This window comes from Bombus flavifrons, chromosome 13 (genome assembly GCF_040668555.2).
Source record: "Bombus flavifrons isolate JBK064 chromosome 13, iyBomFlav1_principal, whole genome shotgun sequence".
Classification (NCBI taxonomy): Eukaryota; Metazoa; Arthropoda; class Insecta; order Hymenoptera; family Apidae; genus Bombus; species Bombus flavifrons.
Genome location: NC_138454.1, coordinates 5,659,452 through 5,666,384, shown reverse-complemented (window position 1 = coordinate 5,666,384; position 6,933 = coordinate 5,659,452). Strand labels below are relative to the sequence as shown.

General features: G+C 43.2%; 1 protein-coding gene across 3 annotated transcripts in view; it reads left to right on the top strand.

Moving 5' to 3' along the window:
• The first annotated feature begins 789 nt into the window (after window positions 1-789).
• The window catches only part of LOC138186424 (dystroglycan 1), a 109,409-nt gene continuing 103,265 nt past the window's right edge, over window positions 790-6,933 (top strand). For 2 of the 3 annotated variants that reach the window (XM_069126304.1, XM_069126302.1), the window contains exon 1: window positions 790-1,218. The gene's annotated coding sequence lies outside the window, so the exon portion shown is untranslated. The remainder of the gene's footprint in view (window positions 1,219-6,933) is intronic. The other variant, XM_069126306.1, reaches the window with a different exon arrangement.

Sequence of the window (6,933 nt, the reverse complement as noted above, 5' to 3'; positions counted from 1 at the left end):
CGTACTGGTGGGGAACGCTGGACGTCGAGCCGATGGAGGGGGAAGTTGGTTTGGCGAGAGAAAGACGGACATATGCGCGATATAAGCGAAAGGGAGATACTCGATACTCTTGGTGCTGGGTGAAACGAAGGTGCAGCGTGATGAAGAGTCTTGGTTGAAGAAGGATGAACTCCTGAAGAGAAAAGGAGAGAATCCTGGCCAACAGCGGAGAGATAGAGAAAGAGCAGTTTAGCGGTGCGTCGAGAAAGACGAGCGATAGAGTGCACTAGATTGACGCGCGCGCGAGAGAGAGAAAGAGAGGCTTGGGAGTGAGCGATGGGTTCGAGGAACGTCGAATTGGGTTCAACGTATGACAAGGGTTTAGATTCATTTGGAAAGATATCGAAGGTAAAAGAGCGTCGAAGTATGGTGATTTTATAGTATCTGATTCTGTATAAAAGTTTCCAAGTCTAACACGGTAAAGTTATTTAAAATAACACGGACGTTAATCGACGAACCTTGTAGATACCACCGATCATTTCTTAATCCGTTAAGAACTGGATCGAAACCTCCATAAAATTGTGCCATTGGAAAATTTACGACAGAGGTATTCAAATGCCCATCACTAGGGGTAACGTGGTGGGCGCATGCCGCGCGACAGAGTCGGACGATCCATAACCTATTCGCGTATGGGAGTGAGACGGAGATAAAAAGAGAGAAGGCATGTAGCTGGATTATGGTGGGAGGGAGACGGAGGCGCGTGGTAGGGGACAAAGAGGAGCGAGCGCGCAGCAGGAAAGCTGCCGGGCGCCATACTGCTTTCGTTGGTTCGGCACAGTACGCGCCCAGCGCCTACGCGGATCGTCGCGGTGCTCGTCGTCCTCGTTTGTCGTCGCTGGTGGTGTAGTTCTCTTTACATTTTTTCCGCTCTGTTTTCTCTTCTGTAACGAATATTTCTGGTAACGGCGTGCGTGTCCGCGACAAGGCCGGTCGAACGGGACAATCGAAAGCCAGAGAGAGAAAAAGGGAGCGTGGTTTCAGTTCGGCCGCAGCCGCCGCTGCTGTCGCTGTTCTTTTCTCGACCGGCTCGCGAGGAGCGTGCGTCTTTCTCGTCGGTGCGAATAGACACAGTGGTGGAAGAAGAAGCACACGGGGATTTTACACGCTCGCGAAGACTGGACGCTGCACGTCTCCCCGTCTGGCTTCCGGAGTTCTGGCCGGCTCTACGCGTCCCGCTAGGTGAGTGAGAACACTCAGAGAGAACAAAAACCGCGCGATAGGTTAAGGTTAGGCGACACGTTAGACGACTCTTTCGTGCTTCTATTTCCGCGACCATAGGTAACCGTGATCCGGCCGCTGTGTAGACACGTAAAGATAGATTCCTATGTATAACCAACGCGATTGTAGCCGTGATCCGTCGCGCCGATACCGGTTACGGTTACACGCTTTTACTTTCGACCGAGGCCAACTCGGCCTCGAAACCAGTCCGCACTTTCGGAACAGCTGCTCGCCGCCCGGACCGCAGTTTCCACCGACCGGACGAAGGTTAACGATGCACCTTCTGTTTCTTTGCTACCACCATTGTGTCTGGGTAGCGATTTCCTTCCTTCTATGGGAATCCCTCCTCCAATCGCTTACGCGGCTCTTTGTATCGGAAATTATTGGTTATCGCGTTGTTTCAACACACAAGAAGTTTAAGTTTTGCAGCTACATATGATGTTACTGTCTGTATTCATTACATATCAACGTATGTTAACAAACTCGTGTCTAATGATCTTATTAGCTTAGTTTCGGCTATTCGTTATTGCAGCACCGTGTCGCATGCAAAATATCGAAACACGTTATATTACATGACGCGTAGCTTGTATTTGTTTTTACTCGCACCTCCGTTTTTTCGAACGTTACGTTAATGCGGTTAAGGTACACGAACTCGAACTATAAGGTCAATAATCTTGCGTCGACAACAGAAGCTTGGGTTATGTATTACAGCGGAATATCACGATTCGCAGTTGACGATCGTTTGCAATTTTGTCACCGCGTGTCGAGAGGCTATCGGTGACAATAAAACAAGACATCGACTGCCCCGAATCTACCGTTAACCGATTGATTCATACCCATCGATAGGGCAATAGCCGATCATTCGAAAGACTGCAGTTTATCATTTCGAACGGGACACGCTCGACTATATTTCACGTTCGCGTTCAACAAACATACGCCTCGTTATATATGTTTTTTCATTCTTTCTACGTGTTTCTTTCATGCACGTCTTTTTCCACTTTTGCTTTCCTTCTTGTCGTATAAACGTACGTGAACTTGGTAAACAGATCGAGGAGCGGAACTGCATTGTACTGGAAATGATATCGAATCGTTCATTCAAGCGAAATTGCCGATATTTCAAAGGCTATCGATAGCGTGTATATGTATATTGTATATATAGAACTGCCATTCACTGAAAACCGGTACCTATTAAAGTATAGCTAGAGTTCCTTCAACTTGGCAGATGAAGTATACTAATTAGTTCGATAACTACGGACAGGCCGATTCCATTCAGCTTTCAAACTTGTGAGAAAATTTACGATATTTTTATGGCCAATAAATATCGATCCTGCGTACAAGTCTTTCAGAAGCCAGAACGATCAACTCCGCTTCTCGTACATTTTTTTAATTCCACTATCTAGTTACGTGACTGGTATTGATCTTCTTAAAAAAAAAAAAAACTGGATAATATCGGATAATATAAGTCATCGTAAATTTCATAATAAATGTTAACAAGTATCTGTAACGTCATCGCGTTACCCTATTTTTTTTGGCTTTTAAGATGTCATTGATTTTTAGAGAGACATATTGCTACAAAACACGTAGCTTTTTCTTATTCCGTTAACTTTATTATAAAACTGTGCGGAAATTTATATGGAATGTTATTTCTCGGGAAAATAATAGTTCTATTTATACATTTGCGATAAGAGGTCAAATATAAAATCCAGCTAAGTAAGATTACAGTGGTGAACGTTAAGAGCTTTTTTTCTCGTCGAACTAATATTTGTCTTTCACGAAAAATACACGAAACGTTTCGAAGATGAATCTCAATGGCATTTCCTTATGAAACAGAGTCTGTTTTATGGTAACTCGTTATTCCGTCTGCGATGCGTCTCTTCACCACCCCTCTGTCACGGTCGTAACAGAACTTCCTGTTTACTTGGCACGAGTTTTTCTCTTCTCCGGGATGTTGCATCGATCTCGTTGCCACCGAAAGTGAAATCCGCCAGTGGCCCGGGCTTGCAAATCTGTTTTCGCCTCCACTCGTCCAACCCTCTTCGCTGCTGCTTCACTGTGATTTGCATTCTATGGCAGCTTTCTTGCGATTCTCAGCGTCTACAAGCTAACACGCTTGCTGAATTCCATGGGAAATTATTACTCAGCAAATGAATCAAGCTACCTACGGTCGTTCATTAAGAAACGCTGCGAAGGCAAATGTCTATTTTATCGATTCGAAAACTAAAATCAAGTTAAATAAAGGGTTCGGTAAAAGGGAGATATAATTACAATTTTTCTAAAAACTAGATCCATATTTATCTGAATCTTACAGAAGCATTGGGTTGCCAACTAAGCGATTGCGGATTTTGCCATTAGGTGGTATTGTCAAAATCCGCAATCACTTAGTTGCCAACCCAATACGTATAAAAATGTAAGTATTTTAACACGTGGAAGCATACGGGTTGTAAGAATCGAAATACAACGAAATTAAAATTCTCCCTACAAATATATAATTACCAACACGGAATTACGCTACGTAAGACAATAATTATCGAATAATAATCATGCTAATAGTAGAATCGTTCCCAACACCCACGCTCCATCGTATTTCTTTTTCCCCCACGCTTTGTACGTTTATCGTGGAAAAACGATGACGTTTATTGAAGATCGAGCTGCACGCGGTCCGTGAAGCGTTAATCGTTTTTTAAAGTGACCGTGCAGCGAGTAGAAGGCCGGTCGCGATCCCTGAAAGAGTAGAAGCTGGTTCTCTCTATTCTTCGTTCGGTTACACGGCATACCTACCACGCCGGTGGCAGATGTTTCTTGCGGACAGAAGACACGAATCCTCCGCCGAGTCCTCGTAACAACGGGCTTCTCGTCCTCGAAACATAAATTCCGAGTTCTAGAGCTGTGCATTATGCATGCAGCGCGATGTACGAAATATTACCATAAGTGGCGTTCTTGGTGTGCACCAAGACGAATAGCTTTTCGCCAGTTCAAACCGCACCTTGCTACTCTTCTTGGTCGACGTAGGCAACGTCGTAGACTCTAGTTTCTCAATTTCTGGACACGCCACGTTCTTCTGACACCAGTCGTTACACTGGTTAACAACATTCTTTATGCAATTTCTTTTTGCTACCAGAATATGCGATTAGGTCTTCGTAACGCCAGGTAACTTGGAGAACTATACTTCTTACATTTTAGCTTGCATCCGCTTGTTGTCACTGGATTATTGTGTTTTATTATCGTTTCATGGCAATTATCAGATCCGAGTTTTCCGATTAAGCTTCTGCAGCGTAACGAATTCTACTCTTTCTCGCACATAAACGAGCAAAATTGTAATTTTAAAGGGTTCGTAGATGTAATTCCGTAGAAGTAAGCATTTCGTTTGTTTATCGTCGGGTTATTGTGTTTTACTGATACTCGCTTAATAGCAATTATAAGTTTCTAATCTAATTTACAGACGAAACCGAAAGTCTGGTGGATTACGATAAATTGACCAAATTCTAATTACAGAGAATTAATGTCGAATTCGTTGAACACGACAGGATAAACTTTCATAAATTTAAAAAGACGATGCGAATCCTCTGTCTACAAGCGACACAAATTTTTCTTTCTATCGTACGGAAATGAACAGCTAAAAGTCTGACGGATTGTGTATCTCTCCATTCCTTTCACCAGCTTCGACGTACGCATATCCGAGGGTGGGTCGATCCTTCGTAGCATCCAATTCTCTTGGATGTTGGTTGAATTGAAATTTTACCGTTGGAAAAAACGTTCATCCAGCATCTCGTCGCAATTTTCATCTTCGCGTGGATTTCGTCGAGTCTCTAGCGACAGCCGAGAATTTCATATATTCGCAATGTTGCGATGCAAGGCAATTCATTCACGGTATCTATACTTTCTCGCATTCGTTTTGCGTGGGTTTGGTAGGTGTGCGATCGTTAGCCGTGTGTTGGTTGCTGGCGAAAACGTGCAAGAGGTTCCCAGAAGTAGCAAACGGACAAGAAGAAGGTTGAATTTCGTAGAAGCTGGCTCGCGTAGTAAGAAAGGGGCGAAGAAGAAACGGGGGTTAGGATGGTACGAAAAGGATCGCTGCCAAGCAGCTGATGTAATTTTCTTTTTCCTCGTCCCTCTTCTTCTTCTTCTTCTTTAAGTCGAGTCGGCTTCCTCTCCCTCCGCTTTCATCGCCTTTCCAGTTAGCCAGATCGAGTGAAATCGAACTCTTTGTTTGACCGAGGAGAAAAATCCTTGGTCGCTTGTCAAACTTCCTTTAAATCGGATGGTTCGTGTCTGAGTGTCGACCTGTGGTGCCGATTCGCACGACGCAAAAGGATGGAAGGGAAAGAGCGAGCAAAGGGTCGTCGTGTTGCCATGGCGAATTTCGCGTGTCAATGGGATCCCTCGAACCGTGTTAACGAGAAAATGCCGGAAGCTGAGGAGATGGCTGCCACTCTTTTCTTTTCGTACAATTACTTTGACTTCTATCTGTTTTCATGCGTTTTCGTTTTTCAAAAGAATGATTTTGTGTAATGCCGTAGTGCACGTTGCATAGACAGGTCTATTTCGCTTATTAAGTTTTATCGCATTGTCGATCATCAACCATATTAAAGAAGAAAAAGTTTACTATAAATCACGTGTTACGTATTACGCATGTAAGAAAATTTGCAACAAATTAAATCTCGTTATTAAGCTCAGGAATAATTGAAATATCAGTGCAAGGTTCTTCTGACTTTAAATTCGAGAAGTTAAAGACAATCTTCGAACGTAATAAGCTATTTGATAAGAGACCGATAGAACTTAAATACATGCGTGGGAACTTGTACTGTCTAATAAATATCGCAAACAGTACGTCACTCTGAATATTTTACACATTTTTGCAAGTTGGAATTTTCCGCAAATATCAGTAATCAGCTATCGTAATTATTTTGGCCTTCGAACGATTCCGATAACCTCATTTTTCCCTACTGCCCGTTTGTCCCATTAATCACGAAACTTTCGACGATAGATACGCCAAGAGAATGCAATTTATCTTCGTACTCTATCAAAAAAAGGTCACTCGCACGCGAGTTGCAACCGGGCGCAAAAGGGTTTATGTCATCTCTTTCTTTCTCAAGAGAGCAGAAGCAATTACATTTTTTCGTAGAACGTCCAGTGTCGAGGGACTCGACTCACGGTAGACCAGATATTCAGCACTTCACTGATGTAATTAGGTTACATGCAAGTTGCACCTCTAGTTGGACGACGAACTTACGTTTAACGAGCCGCCACTCCGACAGTATAACGCTTTAAAAGATCCGACATTCCGTCAGACAATAAACTTTACATTTCATCCTTCTGTTGAATAAAATGTCTAGAACTTAGTACCTCTCCGATTAAGACCAGTCTTTGTTCGAAGGTTTCATTGTACGATAGAAACTCGCCATAAGATCGAACTTTCCCAACTACACGATAGTTACGTATCTATCCATCTGGATGGATATTCAGCGATCCTGACAATTTACGTATAACCGAAATTAAGTTATATTACGAGAATCGGTGTCTTAGTTGGAGCAAGTCCGCTCAGGAATAACCATTATAAATGAGAAACCTGTTTCTTTGTTACCGGTAACCATTATTAACACTCTACCGACTGATAGCCGATTAAACGGGTTTTTGTCGCCGACGCTTGCCGACCGATAGCCTATTAACCGGCTTTTT